Source organism: Ambystoma mexicanum, chromosome 2q (genome assembly GCF_040938575.1).
Source record: "Ambystoma mexicanum isolate Mex_15411 chromosome 2q, UKY_AmexF1_1, whole genome shotgun sequence".
NCBI classification, from domain to species: domain Eukaryota; kingdom Metazoa; phylum Chordata; class Amphibia; order Caudata; family Ambystomatidae; genus Ambystoma; species Ambystoma mexicanum.
In genome coordinates this window covers 738,296,725-738,313,575 of record NC_090924.1, presented here as the reverse complement: position 1 = coordinate 738,313,575, position 16,851 = coordinate 738,296,725, and the positions used below count along the sequence as shown (strand labels likewise).

General features: G+C 46.3%; 1 protein-coding gene and 1 long non-coding RNA gene across 4 annotated transcripts in view; one reads left to right on the top strand and one right to left on the bottom strand.

The window, feature by feature from the left end:
- Nucleotides 1-14,708, top strand: part of LOC138569725 (uncharacterized) — a 329,355-nt gene extending 314,647 nt beyond the window's left edge. For both annotated transcript variants that reach the window (XR_011303313.1, XR_011303312.1), the window contains exons 3-4: nucleotides 11,793-11,922; nucleotides 12,378-14,708. This is a non-coding gene — a long non-coding RNA (uncharacterized lncRNA). The remainder of the gene's footprint in view (nucleotides 1-11,792; nucleotides 11,923-12,377) is intronic.
- RNF32 (ring finger protein 32) overlaps nucleotides 1-16,851 on the bottom strand; it is a 567,839-nt gene that overhangs the window by 526,129 nt on the left and 24,859 nt on the right. The window lies entirely within an intron of this gene.

The following is a 16,851-nucleotide window of genomic DNA, read 5'->3' as shown; positions in this document are numbered from 1 at the left end:
AATAGAAATGACCACTCCACCCGGTCGAACTCCTTCTCGGCGTCAAGCGCCAAGAGGATCGCCGGGGTGTCCGTCTTAAGGGACTTCTCAACTAGATGGGCCACCCTCCTAATATTGTCAGCTGTTTGCCGTCCCACTACAAAACCCGACTGATCTTGGTGGATCAGAGAGGGAAGATGCTTTTCTAGCCGCCTAGCCAGAATCTTTGTAAAGATTTTTGCCTCCGTATTAATAAGGGCAATAGGGCGATAAGAGGTACAGTCCTCCGGATCCTTCCCAGCCTTGTGAATAAGGGTGATCTTAGCCTCCTCCATCGTCTGGGAAATTCCGCCTTCGACGCAAAATGAATTAAATAGCTGTGTCGGATGTGGGACCAAAAGATGGGAGAATGTTTTATAAAAGGAGGCGGGGTAGCCATCGGGGCCAGGAGCCTTATTCCGGGGAAGAGCAACAATGATTGCTCTTACCTCGTCCTCTGTAATAGGACGGCCCAACTCCTCTGCCACTTCCCTAGAAACCTGCTGAAGGGGTAGATTCTCCAGAAACCCTCCCTGTGAATGAGGGGCTGGACCCTGAGAGGAATACAGAGCCTCATAGAGTTCCACAAACCTCTCCCTTATCTCTTCAGCCCGGGTTGTTCGTCTACCACCTTGGTCTTTTAGTGCAGTAATTACCCTCCGTTCTCTTTGCCCCCTCAAGAGATGGGCTAGGAGAGAGCCCACTTTGTTGGCCTTGGCGTAAAAGGTTTGCCTCACCTTAAGCATGGCTTCTTCAGCCTTCTTATTTCTCAAAATCCCCACTTGGCCCTCTGCCAGCCTATACGCCCTAAAGACCTTCCTCGTGGGGGTTTCCCGCAGTTGGGCTCTAGCTGCCTCCACCTCCCGCTCAAGCTGGGCCTCCAAACCCCTCAGCCGTTTATTCCTCTCCGCCTTTAAGGCGATGAGGTCCCCTCTCAGAGTAGCCTTAAAGGCGTCCCACCTAATGCCCGAACTCGTGTCCGTGGTCGTGTTCCTCCCACAAAATCCCTGAATCTTATCTTCCAGCTCGCTACGTATCACGGGGTCCCTCCAAAAGCTCCCCCGGGAATTTCCAACCCCACACCCCTGGCTTACGCCTCTCCAGCCTCAAGTCCATTTCTACCACCCTGTGGTCAGCCACTCCCAGGGGGCCCACCTCCACCGCCTCTACTGCTCCTACAAGACTGGCGGATACCCAGATATAGTCAATTCGGGATCGTGTCCTATGAACATCAGAAAGGAATGTGAAGCCCTCCTCGCTCCCCCGCAAAGACCGCCAAACATTTCAGAGGCCAGCCCCTGACCATCTCCCCCTCAGCTGGGGGGAGGCCAGTGCGCCCCCCCCACCCCCCTCTTAACTTCTGGAACGGTCTCTAACCCTATCCCAGGCCAGATTAAAGTCCCCCATCAGTACCACTTGACCCCTGGCGAAATTCTCGATGGTGTTCAAGACGTCCCGTAAAAACTGGTCTTGGCCCACGTTCGGCGCGTATATAGACCCAATGGTATAGCAGGAACCCATTATGGTCCCCCTTACCACCACGTACCTCCCATTGCTATCCCCGAGAACCTCCTGGAGCTGAAAATCAGTACCCCTGCCAAAGGTAAGGGCCACACCCCCCCCCCTCTTCGTGGGACCAGACGCGAAACATATCAGGGGATAACCCTTAAGCCGCAACCGGGCTTGATCCCGCTTCCTCAGATGGGTCTCCTGCAAGGACAGCACGTCCGGCTTGTGGGACCTAACAAATTGCTCCAGCTTTGTACGCTTGAGGGGGGAGTTGAGCCCCTTCACGTTATGTGTTTACCACTTGAAAGTATCGACTGGACACATCGCGCCATTACCAGCCAGCGTTCCGGGGTGTCAGTAAGGCGTCAAAATTCCCCTCGTACTATCTAATACGGGGCCCAAATTCCTACCCCACTCCTCCACACCCGCCAGCTCTCTATTTGCTGGGCCCTCAGGGTGACGCTTCCACGTTGAGTGCTGTGACCACTCACCCCCCCTTCTGGCTCCCCCTCCCCTATCCCCCACCGGGCACCCCTCCCCTGCCCATCCCTCTGCCCTCCCAACCCCAACTTGGAGGGCATACCGCAATCCCCCCCACTTTTCCCCAGACTCTCTTGTCCTTGCGTGATCCAAGAAGTGCATCTCCGCCCCCTCCCCGATTCCACTGATAGCCTGCGTCCCACCACCCCCTTTTAACACTCCATCCAAATCGTATCACCAAGATCACCCCCGGCCCGGGATCCCTCCCTCCCCTCCTCCCCTCCTCCCCTCCCTGAGCAGTCTTCTCTCCCCCCTCCTGTAGACTCTTCTGAGCTATTTTCTTCCTTGCGTTGTCACCCACTGTCGACCATGCCCACGGTCTGTCCCCGTCTCCTTGTGCAGACCGGGCTCCCGCAGTTTCCCCCCTCCCTGCTCTCAAGGTCCAGATGGATGATGTTAGCCGCCTCCTGCACAGTAGTGGCTCTTCTTTGGACGCCCTCCCATTCAAACACCATCCCAAATGGAAAGGTCCACTTGTACTTAACATTTTTCCTTGCAAGTTCTCTGGGAACAGGGCGCATTGCCCTTCTTTTCTCCAACGTGCTGTTTGCCAAATCTTGAAACAGAGTGATCTCCTGACCCTTATATTGCACAGGTTCACGAAGCCTTGAAGCCCGTAGGACTGCCTCCTTTTGGGCGTACCGTGCGAACGCTGCCAAAACATCCCGCGGCCTAGAGCCAGGGCCGCGGAGGAGCCGGCCCACTCCGTGCACCCTGTCCAGCTTGATTACCTCGGGGTCTTCTCCCAGCAAGTCCATAAAAATTCTCTGAACTTCTCCCTTCAAATCCCTATCCGTTACCGACTCTGGAAGGAGTTTCACTCTGATATTGACCCGTCTAGACCTATTTTCCAAGTCCTCCAGTTGGGTTTCTAGATTGCGGGTCGCTAGGTCCAGGCGATCGATAGCTTCCCCATTGGCCGTGCCATCTCTTTACACTTCCTGCAGGCCCCTTTCCAGTATGTCAGTTCTTTCACCTAGCTGAGCTACCTCCTGTTTCAGCTCCCCAAGGGCCATATTTAAATCAGATCTCAACAACAGGAACTGATCCTGGAAGGTTTTAGCAAGAGTCTCTCCTAGGGCATGCATCTCGCCCTTAAGGTCCCCCCTCGTCAGAGGCTCCCGGTCCTCGGACTCTCCGGGCACTGTAAGTACCTTGCCCGTTATCTTCTCCACCGTTGCCTCTGGCTTCCATTGCTGCTGACCACAAGGAGGGGAGGGTGCTCAGTGGGTCTCCCACTCTCTGTCCGGAGCGTGGCGCCCTGCCCCTGGGTCTGGAGGGCATTGGGTCTCTCGTTAAAATTGTCGTCTTTTTTTTTTTTTATTTATTTTTTTTTTATTCCCCCTTATTAATTTTTAAATGGTAACTCCTAAAAGTCCCGGAAGACCAAAGGTTTGGGATAAGGGGGGGTCCACCCACCCCCGAGCGTCTCCCAGCATGCCCCCTGCTTCTCCACCTCGCGCAGGGGGCAGCCCTCAACCTCTGGCTCCGCGGAGGGGGGCAACCACCAAAAGTAATGCCGGGAGGGCCCCCCCCCTGCGCCAGCGCGCCAGCTTTAACCAGGGGATCCCTGGCTCAGCGCACTCCAGCGGTATCCGCCGTTCCCCTTGGAGACTCCACCAATGTTGGGATGGGGGAAGAGCCCGGTAAGCAAGCAGCCTCCCCGGGTTCCCCCAACACCCGCTCTAGGTCGGGGCCTCCACCACACAGATTGGACGGGGGGGATCATCTCCAGTCCTCGCCCCCCACGAAGACTTGTCCGCTCCTCACCTCCTCTGGCGCAGGCCCGGCAGCCCCCTCCGACTCCTCAGGTCGCCGCCGCGCAGCCAATCCACCGGCGGCTCCTGCAGCATCTGCTTCGGCGGGGCGGCTCCAAAGCTGGGCAGCCCGTCGCCTCCCGCGTCCTCTGGTCGCTGTAACGGCCCTCCGCCTCGGGCAGTTGAACCGCCCCTCTGGGGGTATCTGCCACCGGGCCGGCCCGCCGTTCCTTTCGCGGCGCGAATCCTCTTCGCGAACGCCTCCTTCTGCGGGCTGGTGCACCCGCCTGCCAACTGCCAGAACACGCCTTCACTGCCGTCGAAGACTCAGGGTCTGCAGCACCCGAAGACCCATGCCGCCTGGTCTCCCCAATACTGCACCCTTATTCCGCCGCTGCACGGTGCCCTCAGGGGGTGGTGGGTCCCGGACGAAGGCCTCGAGGTGCGGGAGCAGCCGTCGGCACGTCTAGTCGCTGCCGGCGGCCATCTTGAATCCCAATGTGGTGTTATTTTAATCCAACCAGTATATCTGACCCATTTTTACTGAGATGTTCCTCCCAAGCTGTTCACATGGTTTCTTTTGGGGACTTTTTTTTTGTTTTCCCCAGCCTTTTCACGTGGTTCGTTTTAAATCTTTGCATGTGGTGTTTGCCATTTTCAATTTTTTAAAGCATTTTTAATTTTTGAAAACTTGAAATAGTTTTCAAAAAATAACGTGACAAAAATTAGTGTGGTTTTGCAATGTTTTCACAGATTCAGGCCCCTTTTTTAGATGGATTGTTGGTACTAAGAGAAAAGATCTTTTTCACTGTACTGATCGGGGGAAAGCTCGATTTTGAAAGCCTGCTTCATGACCGCACAGAGTGGTATTTCTAAGTTGAACTAGCATACTTGTCAAACCCCTGCTGCACTCGAGTGCGCGCAGGGGATGACAGGCGCTGTGAGCCCCAGCAGAGTCGCTGCAGGAGGCAGAGGTGAGTTTTGGACTGTATGTGTGTGTGAGTGTATATGGGTAGGATGCGTGTGTTGATGGGGGTGGTGGGTCGGAAAATTGGGAGTTCGGGGTTTAACCCCGATTAACGAGTTAATGATCGGGTGGCTAAGGAGGGGGCAGTTAGTGATATTTCCACATTTTAAAGCCAATACAATAACGGTGGAAAAAAATCTGTCTTTTTTATGTTAGGGCTTTAAAATGCAGAAAAATCACATAGAACTGGATTGTTTCCTAGTGTCCAAAGATGATAGGAATCTCAAGCGAAACGCAGAAGGAGAGGTGGAAACAGACAAAAGAAATGCAAAAACACGGATGATGTCTCTTATTTGGACTTTTGTTTCACATGGATCGCAGTTGCTGGACAGGTTAAGCTGCAGTATGTGGTTTGTTGCGCTACATTAGCAAGCCTGAAGCCAACACAATTAAGGCGGCATTTGGAAACAAAACATGCTGATTTAGCAAAAAAGACCAGGGATTTGTTTGTATGGCAGCTGCAAGGCATCCAAAAGCAAAACTGTTAATAATGTGGCCTCAGTACCTGCAAATGCTTTGGAAACTTCTTACCACATTATCTGGGCAAAAACAAAAAGCCCTTTACAGATGCTGAGAAAGTAATTCTGCCAACAATTCTCGCTGTCAACCAGGTAATACTTAGTGACGGTGCAGCAGAGAAATACAAAAGTATCCCTATGTCTGACACCACAATTTTCCGCCGCATAACTGACCTGTCCTCTGATATCAGTACAGAATTGATATCGCTCTTGAAACAGTTTGCCTTACAGTTGGATGAGGCCACTGACATTTCAAAAGAAGCACATTTGATTGCTTTTGTAAGATAATGCCTTGGAAACGAAATATTGGAGAAATATTTTGTAAAACAATTCTAGGCAGAGCTACTGCATCTGGAGACTTTGACATTGTTAACTACTTTCTAAGTTTCCACTGCCTAAAGTGGGAGGCGTGTATTAGCATGGATGGTGCTCCTTCAATGTGTGGTGCTAGAGCTGGGTTAAAAGCAAAAGTGTTGGCAGTAGCTCCACATATATTGTGGACACACTACGTGATACCCCGGGAAGCTTTGCCTTTGCACAATATGGGGAATGGACACTCGGAGGTGCTGATTTCTGTTGTAAAGATTGTACATTTTATTAAGATGCACCGCACAAGAGCCCGTGTGTATGCCACATTATATGCAGAAATGGGAGCTGAACATGATGCTTTGCTGTTTCACATGGAGGGCAGGTGGCTCTCCAGGGTGAAAGGTTTCAAATCGCGTTTACGAACTCAGGAACAAAGTGAGAATCTTTCTCCTGGGTTTAGACCAGACGAAAGAAGAGCCTCTGTGGGATTCACACTGGCTTGTACTGTTAGCTTACTATGGTGACCTCTTTAAAAAGCTACATTTTCTAAACAGCTCCCTGCAAGGCACAGAAAAGAAACCACATCATTGGCTACGAACGTAAAAATACCAGCATTCCAGAAGAAGCTGGAGTTTTGGAGGACGAGAGTTGATGTCTGCATTCCGATGCATTTCCGTTATTAGCAGACATTTTTGAGGAGACGGAGTATGATCTTTCATGTGTTGCTGAACTAATAGGAAACCATCTCAGAACCAGTGTCAAAGTACTTTCCAGAGGACAATTGTAGCATCAATGACTGAGTGGTTCAGCCTTTGCTAGCAGAGTGACAGCCTACTGGAGAGCAGAGTGACAGCCTACTGGAGAGCCAATTCAAAAAATGTGTCTTTGGGTGGATTTTGGCCAAATGCAGTTTACAACTTTATCCAAATGTACAGTTACCTTTCAGCACCTCGTACCTTTGCGAGATTGGATTCTCAGCACTTGCAACCCATAAGACTAAATATCTGTCAAAGTTGGAAGAAAGCCTGTGGTTGGCTATTGCACAAATTGAACCCAATTGTGACAGGCTGACTGCTGAAAGACAGACCCACCCTTCACACTAGTTCTCCAGTATGCCGCTGTCAAACTTGCAAGTAACTGCATTGATAGTAATCAAGTTGTTGTACTTAAGAAACAAATTGTTACATGTCAAACGTTACTGTAGGAAATAAATATCCATCACTACTTTTAATGAAGTCCTCTGTAGCAAACAATTCTGAATACTGTGTTTACACATATTTGCCCTATAATCTAATTTGAGTTATTGCAAGCAATGATTTTGAAAGAATTTGCTGTTTGGCACCCACACCTCCATTTGGGGCACCATTCTACACCAGCAGGCGATAACCATTCGCAAACGATAAACATTTTGGAGTCCATGTGTATAGGGGGCCGAAGCCAGGAACCTTTTTCTTAGGGGAGCTTGGAGTCAAACAAGTTTGAAGACCACTGCTGTAGAGTGACTAACTTGTTATCAAGAAAATGTTGTTCTTTTTTAAAGGCAAAACTAATTGTTATCTTGTTGGCACCCTATATGTTAACATATATTTTGATTGCTAGTTTGGAAGAGCACTTAGACCTCCCCTGGTCCCTAGGGGACAGTGCTCATATGGGCTTGAACGGCAGAAGCTTAATGTACTAAACAGACCTTTGCATAATCCCAGGTTGCTTTTTAAAGTGGTCCATTATCCACATGCTTGCTGTGCCCTTGTGTGCGACGTTATGTTTACGGGGCGGTGCACATTCAACCCGTACACTTGACCGCACCTTCAGTGGGTATCAGCGAAATCATTCCAGTACTTTACTGTGAAGGAAAGAGTTGCACGGGCACAGGGATACTCAAGATTTGGCTTGGTCGTCTGCTTAAGATCATTGCAGTGTTACATAGCCCCTGTGAGAATGTGTCTATTGTACATAAAGGGCACAGTGCTTGTAATTTTCAATAAGTTGCCCAGACAGCTGCATGCCAGTGCACAGACACCCGCTGGCATAGTTTCCCTTGTGTGGGGATTTTTGATATGTGGCTCTTGTGAAGCGTGTGTGATCTCTGCAGCTGGTTTAATATTTTTTAATTCTGAAGCAGGGTGCCAAGTGGCAAAGTTTTGTTCGGCTGGCATGAAGACGGGCTAAGTTTTGAAGTGTGTGGCAGATTGTTTGAGCCGTTGTGTGGTACGGGGTGTGCTGCACACACTGCCACATGTAGTCCCAGGCTGGAGGTGGTTGAAATGCCTTGAGCAATGCGTTCTTTGATTCCTGCATTCCTGCTTCTTGTGGCACAGGGAGTTTTGGGCTTTAATTTTCAAAAGTTCCAATTAGATTTGCTGTTGTGATTCTGCGCACAGAGAATGGTTGCAGATATTGCCCATCCAAGCTCTCATTAAGAAGGGAGAGAAAAAGGCTCCTCTAACCAACAGTGGACAGATTCCCCCATCTATTTATTTCTATTAACGATGCTTGCAACCTGATCATTGCTTTCACTTAAGCCATTGAACACCAGCCAACTAAAAGAGTGGCATCCGTTAATTGTCCAGCAACTGAATTTGCATTGAAGGAGAGTCTCGACCCCCTCGTACCCTCCGTTCCACATCGTTCAAGCTGGGGAAGATTGTTTACAGTATGTGCATCAGTTTGGGATTTGTGTAATGTGAAGTGTAATGTGAAGTGTACAGGACAGGTACTCTGGCTTAGGTTCTGTTAAGCTGCCCCCCATGAAAAGCAAACTGTCTGGCATTTAAAGACTGTCATTTTGTATTGTAATGCTTTTGAATAAAAAAATGTCACCGCTGGAAGTTACGGATGCTATACCCGTGATGCAGAGCTTTTTACATCATTTATGTTAAAGAACACATAGAGGGCTTGTTTACCCCCGTTTTACATTGCCTTTTCGGTTCACAGTAGGGCTAATTGTGCCAGCCTTTATGCACGAGGGACAGTGCTTCCCCCATGACTCATGCTCTACTCCATCTACGTTTAGTTTGTTCAAAACTTTGGGGAAATCGCTACATGATTTAATAAATTAAAATGGACATTTCAGGGAATCATGACTACTGCATGTTCTAGTTATACTTATGTCACATTCTCTATATAGTTTGCCGAGGTTCCCTGAGGGATTTTATAGCACCTTCAATGGGGTTTGTTTTTTCCAACCACTTGACCTCAGCAGTTAGTTTGCCTGTAGACTTTATTGAATGCTTGCTAGGGCTAGTGATCCGTCATTAATTTTGAAAATATATTTTTTGATCATTGTTTCTGATGATCTGGGGTGAATGCTTTTTATGGTGATGGTTATTTTTTTTTGTCTGTAATGATGGGACCAGTTCATTCCCGTTAGATGTGGAGGTAGGAGCTATTTTCTTGATTTTCCAGATTTTTCAGTAGCCTTGTGTATCAGAGGACTGACGCGGTAGCAGGAGTCTTGTGACCTGGGCTTGAAAGGAGTGCTGTTAATTGCTTTGCTCTTTGAAAGTGGGAGGTCACTTTATTCCCTTAAGACAGTGGTCTTCAAGCCTTTTCATGCAGTCCCCCTCGAGTAAAATATAGTTTCTGCCCCCCGCCTCAAATGCTTATATTTTCTGTTAAAACAGTCACCATAATCCTTTAAGCCCCCCAGCACCAGGCATCCTTCGGGCCCCCCAGTTTGAAGGCCACTGCCTTAATCCACCCTAGCTGTTAAGCATACAGAGGGCACCTTTTCGTGGTTGGGGCGACTCCTTCCCAGTTCCACACAATGAATGTTCTACTGATCAGGCTGATCGCTTTCAAACCATCACCAAGTAGGGCATAAATGCTCCTACTGGCTGCCCCTCTCTGGCTTTAACGCTGTTGCTGCTCCAATGCCCCCACAATGTTCCACACAAATAGGTCCATGCCTTCCTCAGCTAGGTGCACCTTAACCTCTAAGTAATATGTTATCAGGCCATGACGCATGTGTGAGAAACCATGCCTCTGCAAAATTTACCCATGGCTTGGTTTACTTTTTTGCAGGATTTTTCCAATGCTATGAGCGCTGCACTAGTTAAGCTGTAGTGCGTAATTTATGGCACAGTAGTGATGCTTATGGATGTGGGAGGAGACTTCTGACTTCTGCCTGGCTCATCTTAGCAAAGGCCTTCCTGCTAAGGTGTAACATTTACTTGTTGTTCCCCCAGTAAAGATCAATTTGGTCATGGGTTCTGTCCCTGCATACCCTCCTATTTCTGCTCCCTAGCTTTTTTTTATTTTCTTTATTTGTATATGGTTGCACAGTAACCTTTACAAAAGAGATAATAGAAAAATCTCTAAAATTGCATCTCAATAATTGACAGTCATAGTACTTCTTGATTATGAATTTTCACAAAAAAGCTTAAATAACTGACTCAAAGAAATCAATTAAAATATTTCATTAAAAACTCCAGTATGACTCAATTAAGCTCAAACTGTCCCCAACCTTAAATTAACAAGAATTTCCCAAAAACAAAATCACGAACAGAAAAACCCCTAACAAGTTACAGAAAAATTTCCCCTACTATCACTGTGTAAAAATTCAAGCCCAAGGACCAGTATCCTGTTGCCACTATACCTAATGTAGTTTAGTACTTAATGGCACTGGAATCAGACCTTTCAAATATAGTAAGGTCTCCCCCTGCTTAAACACAGCAGGGTAAAAACTGAACCACAAAAAGAAATAGTAAATTATAGCTGTTATACTGCAGTTTGCCAAAGCTTTGCATGGATAACAAGCCACGCCATGGACGGCTTATGTTCATGCGAAGCTAAACTCAGAAGAAAAAAAAATACTGCTTTCAATCGTGGCACAGAGCCCCACCAGAGGTCTGGATGACCAAAAACAGTTTATGCCACAAGTTTGTAAACTCAATACGCTGCTACTGGCCTGTACAGTAGCGTCTTCCAATTAAGCAAAGAGCTCACCCCACTGCATGAGTACGGCTGGGCCAGAGTGAGCCGGCAGGAGAAATGATAATTAGTGTTATTTACATTGCAGTCAAGCCACGCATGGACAATGCGCCACGCCCACAACGGCACATGCTCATGCAGGGGTTAATGTCAATGCATTAAATAGCTCAGCAATCTACTCAAACGGAGCAGCCGCAGGAAATCTATGGGGACCTGAGTCAGCCGCTAGCTGAGAGCGTAACAATATATAAAAGCAGTATTTTACATGATAGACGACATTAGGATTAGCCCGCTATAGAGTGGGCAAGGGTCGCGCTACCTTAAATGCAGTAATAGTATATTCCAAAGTTATGCTCGAGCCGAGCCGTGAGCCTTCCATGCTCTTAACAGGCTCTAAAAGGCGCTTTCTGGGCACATCCAGGGCGCGCGTCTAGGGGTGCATGCCTGTACCTTTTGTGGAAGATGCCTGTTCTAAAAGAGGGTGGCCCAGAACACAACGCTGCAGTAAATGGAAGGAAATAAAATACTAGCAGTAAGCTAACTTGCAAGGTCTAAAAAGTACTTTGAAAAGTACTTCCAGTTAGATACTCAATCCCAATGTTAGAAGCACGTTGCTGTATAAACACACCACGTTCTTCACAGAATATCACTCAGCACGTAGCTGAGTCCAAGAAGGGGCCAGACTCCACCAGGCACTTCTGGGCACGCCCTGGTCCCTATCATTTCCTGTATATGTTGCTGTCTGCAAGCTGGGACTCTCTATGGTTGATATTTACATTTAAGAAACTGAAACAGGTGCTTATCTTTTAAAGGACACACACAAAATGACTGCAGCATTTTAGGTACAAGATCTTTGAAGTTAAGAAAGTATTTCCTCTCCAGAACACCCACCTCTAATTTTATTAGCAAGCAGATGCAACTAGTTAAAGCCACAATCGGTGAAAGTCTTGGAGGAAGTTATCAAGCACCAAGAGACGCTTCACTCGCAAATCAGGACACATCAGGCAGGAACATCCATAGCAAGCCCACTATAAATGAATGGTTTTGTGTACAGACCTGATACACAAATACTTGGAGCATACTAAATTTACTTTTTTTATTCTTTTAGGCAAAAACACAAATCATGGCATTCTTTAATGTGCTTTTCTTTTTTAATCCGACAATTCTCTGTGTATTTGAAAGGATTGGGAATTTGCGCCTTTGGCAATTCCTGGTGAAGTTAATTGTAAATGGCTGCTAGAGGTTCTTGATGAAAGTAGAAGAGAAATACGTGAAGAAAAGGATTTCAAAGCAGTCGTGCTCTTCTAGCCAGGTAAGCAATGTATTTTTTTGTTGTTCATCTATTTGATGTTTGGGGAGGAGGGTACATCTGACGTCCCTACGCAGAGGAATTCCCTTTTTCACACATACAGATGAATGCTGCACAATGCCCACCACTCTTTTTAAGCATCTCTTTCTTCTAGAGTAACTCTCTAAAGTATAGATGGTCTACTGATTTCTCTTATGTTATTGGCAAAGCGCTATGGGTTGAACACCCTCTGGGACCGTAGTCCAGGTCAGAATATGTCTGCAGCTAGACTGAGTTGTGGGTAGCTGCATGGGGAGGGAGGGAAAGCACCAAGGAGAGCAAGAATAAGCAAAAATCCAAGGGGGGTATAAGATCGCACTTAAGGGGAGTCATTTAACCCAGTGTGCAGCTCAAACAAAATGTTTGTTGTATTGGTAGTCACATTTTGAAGTTTCAACTTGCCTTTTTCATACCCGCAGCCAAGAAACATTATTAAGACACAGAAAACATTGAAAGCTCATTGTGATGCAGAGGGACGAATTGAGGCTTGAAAAAGCAGCTACTGTTGGAATCTGGAATGAACTCCAAGAAGAAGATACAGTGAAAAAACAAGAGAATTATATTGTAAAAGCTGATGGGTGGAAACGGACTATTCCAAAACGTATTAAGAGCTGTTCACAGAAGCTGGAAAACCTAAGTCTTTTGGCAGGGATGGCTAGTGTTCTTCATTCCTCCTGCATTCCTTCCACAGAACACGCCTCTTCACCTGGACAGTTGAAAGACACAGCGTTAAATCAACAGATGTCTCCATGTAATGTTGCAGTTCCCAAAGATGTACCTGCGCAACAACTACAAAATGTTGGACTATAAAGTAACAGTCAATGGTCTGCTACAAATGTTTTGTCGGACAGATCTAATTTGACAAGCTCAACTCTATCACCACATCTTCTCAACAGTGTGTCCTTGTTACAGTATGACGGTCATGCCTACAGTGGAGTGACACCTGCGCAATCATTCAGATTACGGTCTTAAAAAACTATGGAATTGGAACATCCCCACAATCGAGTTTGGTTGCTATGTCAGCCCCTGCTACTAAACGACAACGTAATTGTAGCTCAGACGCCGCTCTGTGAAACTGAAGATGCAAGTGCTCTTGTGTGTAGAACTATATAGTTGATCTAGTGAATTTGTAGGTTGTTGCCAACTGGTAGATGGTACATGTTTTTGTGCTAATGATTTCTGTTGGGGGTCAGCTGGTGTTTTCTTGGGTGTGGTGAATGGTCAAACTGATTGCTAGCTGCTCATAGTGATATTGGGTGAAGTGATCGGCAGTCTATCATGCAGGTAGACCTTTAACGGATTCTGTTAGATCACTCAATGTATTTTAGTGCAGTGATTTATAATTTTTGGAGTTTATTGGGTGTTATACCATGTTAGCTAGAGGTAGGAATTGAAATGAGGGAGTTTACCGGTTGATTCCTCACATTGTGGGCAGGATTTTGCGAACCTTAGTTAATGACATTTACTTTGCAAAGAAGGCAAAGCTGGAAAGTAATGGCTGCAAATTCCCTTGAGGTTTTCCAGTACACTATCAATATGTCTAACTGGACTCACCCTATAGTAATGCCACCAATCTTACACACAAGGAATCACAACTTTTTTCCTAAATTGTTTGGAAGCAACATGAAATGACTCCTCCTGAAGTTTCAAATTTCAAACCCATCCAAAAATTGTCACAGGGTCATCTTGGAGTAATCCCCCGCCGCCCCTGAAGTTGTCACAGGGTCATCCTGGAGTAATCCCCCACCCATCCGGAAGTTGTCATGGGGTCATCCTGAAGTAATACAAGATCATCACTGGAAGTAATCAGAACTCATCCTGGAGTAGTTTCTGTGATAACTCCAAAATCATCTCATTTAAATATTTCAGCATATACACATACCTCAGGATGGTTTCGGATGATCTCTCTGAACTAGCCATGGATGACTCTATGATGGAGTCACTGCATGACTCCAGAATGATTCCAGGAAGATCTTCCTTTTTGACTTAGGGTGGGTCTTGTTTGGAAACTATGATGTTGCTCATGGTGTTTAGGCAGTGCTGAAAATGGAAATTGCATCCCACCAGTGACAAGAGGAGCAGCCGGAGGAATGGTCCCACCCCTAATAAACATTTGCCTCTCAGACGATTAATCATGAACATTTTGTAAATGCCCCACGAGAAGAGTTTCCTATAATGTTGCTGGCAAAGTATTACAGGTGCACACCTTTTAAACATAAAACAAACTATTTAAATATTTCCTGCAGAGTGCAAATCTAACAAGTAAGTTCAGCAGCATCAGACATTCAAGAAAACCTTGAAGTTATGTGTCTAAGACCTGGTCCTAACAACGTGGGGTTGAATCCAGGCTCCAGCTTCTTTTAAAACAGTCCAACAGTCTAAATGAATTGAAGGGTGCACTTTGATTTTCAGGCTACTCCTATGCGCAAAGGAAATTGCCCGATTGACAACCTGGCTCACCCGATGAAAACTGAGAATTCCCAGAGCCTGGCCGGTCCAAAGAAAAAGAAAATGAGAGCAGGTTCGAGGTGTACATTTTAGTGAAAACCTCTGGTTCAAGAAACAGCACATCTATCAGTCACACAGAATGCAAGACCAGAACATGGTGGTGCCCTAAATGCATGAACCAATGGATACACTGTCGTTTTTCTATTTTGTTTTTAGGTAGCGTACATGATTAGGCATTTTTTGGTAATAATAAAAAACTTGAATCAAGAATGTATTACAAATAAAATGTATTAATGGCAAAATGACTAAAGTAGAAACATTGAGATGTTGAGGCACAGCAGACGAGCGCTCACAATCGCTTTTAAAAAAAACCCAGTTTAAGCACAGGGGAGGGTGGTAAAATCAAACTGGAAACAGATACATGCCTATGAACGTTGTATGACATGCATTGGATTTGCTTTCTGAAGAGCAAAAGCCAAACGGAGAGGTCACAGAAACATACGAGGAAGAAGTGAAGGGCTCTGAACCCGGGATAAAAGCTAGGCCAAAATATTTGGTGCATGTGCGCTGAAACCTCTGGTGCAGCAGTCACTCGCAGTGTCACGTCACCAGTGATTGAAATAAACCACCAACACTGATGTCCACTTTTACCTCGACAAGCCCTCCTCTTGGCTCTATCCAATAAGCAAGCCACTATTCCCCCCCACATTAGACTTTCACAGTGTGCTACTTTATATGTTGTGTTTTACCTGTCAAATAATTCACCTCTGTGCTGTGGACCCAGGGCGTGGTGTTTTCGCCATGGTTACCAAGCTCCACCCATGGACAGCCCCTTTCTCTGTATTTATGGGCGTGTCTGCGACCGCTTGCTTTTAATGTAGGAAACATTCAAGTCACATGTGACGAAGCGGCGGGGAAACTAGTGAATGAACCGTTTTTTTAATCAGCCTGGAATTGCGCAATGCTTATTAGTTCCCTAGTCGTTCTTCTTCAGCAAGTGTGTGAACAACATCATTGACCAACAGAGTTCTTATAAGGTTTTTTTTTTTTAGGGTTTGCTTACTTTAGGTACAGATGACAAAGCATGCATAGAAAACATGCTGCTTATGTAGGAGCTGTTGAACCCCAATACGTTAAGAAGTCTCCATGAAAGATCTTAATATTTAATGTGCAACATTTCGGACCACAGACCCTTCATCTGGTAAACTACAAGCGGGTCATCAAAAATAATGACTTGTTTTCAATAACCATATGGCTGTGATAAACGGGCTATAAAGTACAAGGCACATTACAAATGTATAATTTTGGCTATTTCATAATTTCGTCTCCATAGAGCCAGGCAAATTGTCTTATCGACAATCTAAATCAACAGTGCATAGTTTTTTTTCTATACCTTGTTTTATTGAGTTTACAATAGACAAAGAGAAACACAACTTTCCTGATATTGTTACCAAAAACAGTGGCCATGAAAAGCATTACAGTGAAGTCCTCAGAGGCCCTCAGATGAGTGGTGCCCACTCTCCCATTGCCCTTGTCATCCTTTCCTCAATAATGATCACAGAAACCTGGCGGAGAGCACACAATGAGATGTGTATTAGTGGGGCACACGTGGTCTGTATGTTTTCGGCTAGATAGCATTGAAGAAAGAAGAGGAAAAAAGCTAACATGTGTATCCCCATTTCCTCCTTCCCTCCCCCCATGCATCAGAGAAGGATATTGAGCATTATGTGTCCAATTAATGATGTTCAATTAATGATTTCCTTAATTACACCAAACATTAGTCTCCCTGCGATGAAGGCTCGCTTTGTGTCCAGAGCCGATTTTTAGGTAATTTCTTTCTTACCCAGTGAGTATTGTGCTCCAAAGATCTCCCGGGTCCCCAGAAAGCTATTCTGTATTTCAGTGCTTTCTCATTCAGCCTGTGCCCTCCCCCTTTGTCTTTTCCTTATATGCTGTCTGGTATTCCAAGAATGGGAGCCAAATCATGTCTATGTGGGAATGTGATTCTAGGAGGGCGGCTGTGATGCTTTCCATTTGATAGATTGTTGGCAATGCATTACTCTTCCATTGGACTGTGAGGCACACCCCCTCGGTGCTAGCAAAAAGTTCCTGGGCATGTGAGATAAAAATACAAAAGTCATCCTGGCCTGGCTCTACCCCAAATAGGACAAGCAGCGGCGAGAGCGCTCTGGAGATCCCATCTATCTCGTGAATCCACCCCAGGGCTTCTTTCCAAAAAGCCTGTGCCTTCACACATCCCCACCATTGGTGCCAGTAGTCGCTCGTCTCTCCGCAGCCCCTCCAACATAATGGCGTTACCCCGGGAATATTTTTGAGAGCCTGTATGGGGTTTGAGCCACCCATTAAAAGCTTCCCGTTATGTAATTTGGATTGCATGGATATGGTTGAGTTCCACACAGCCCTATATATCACCGCCCATGTCTC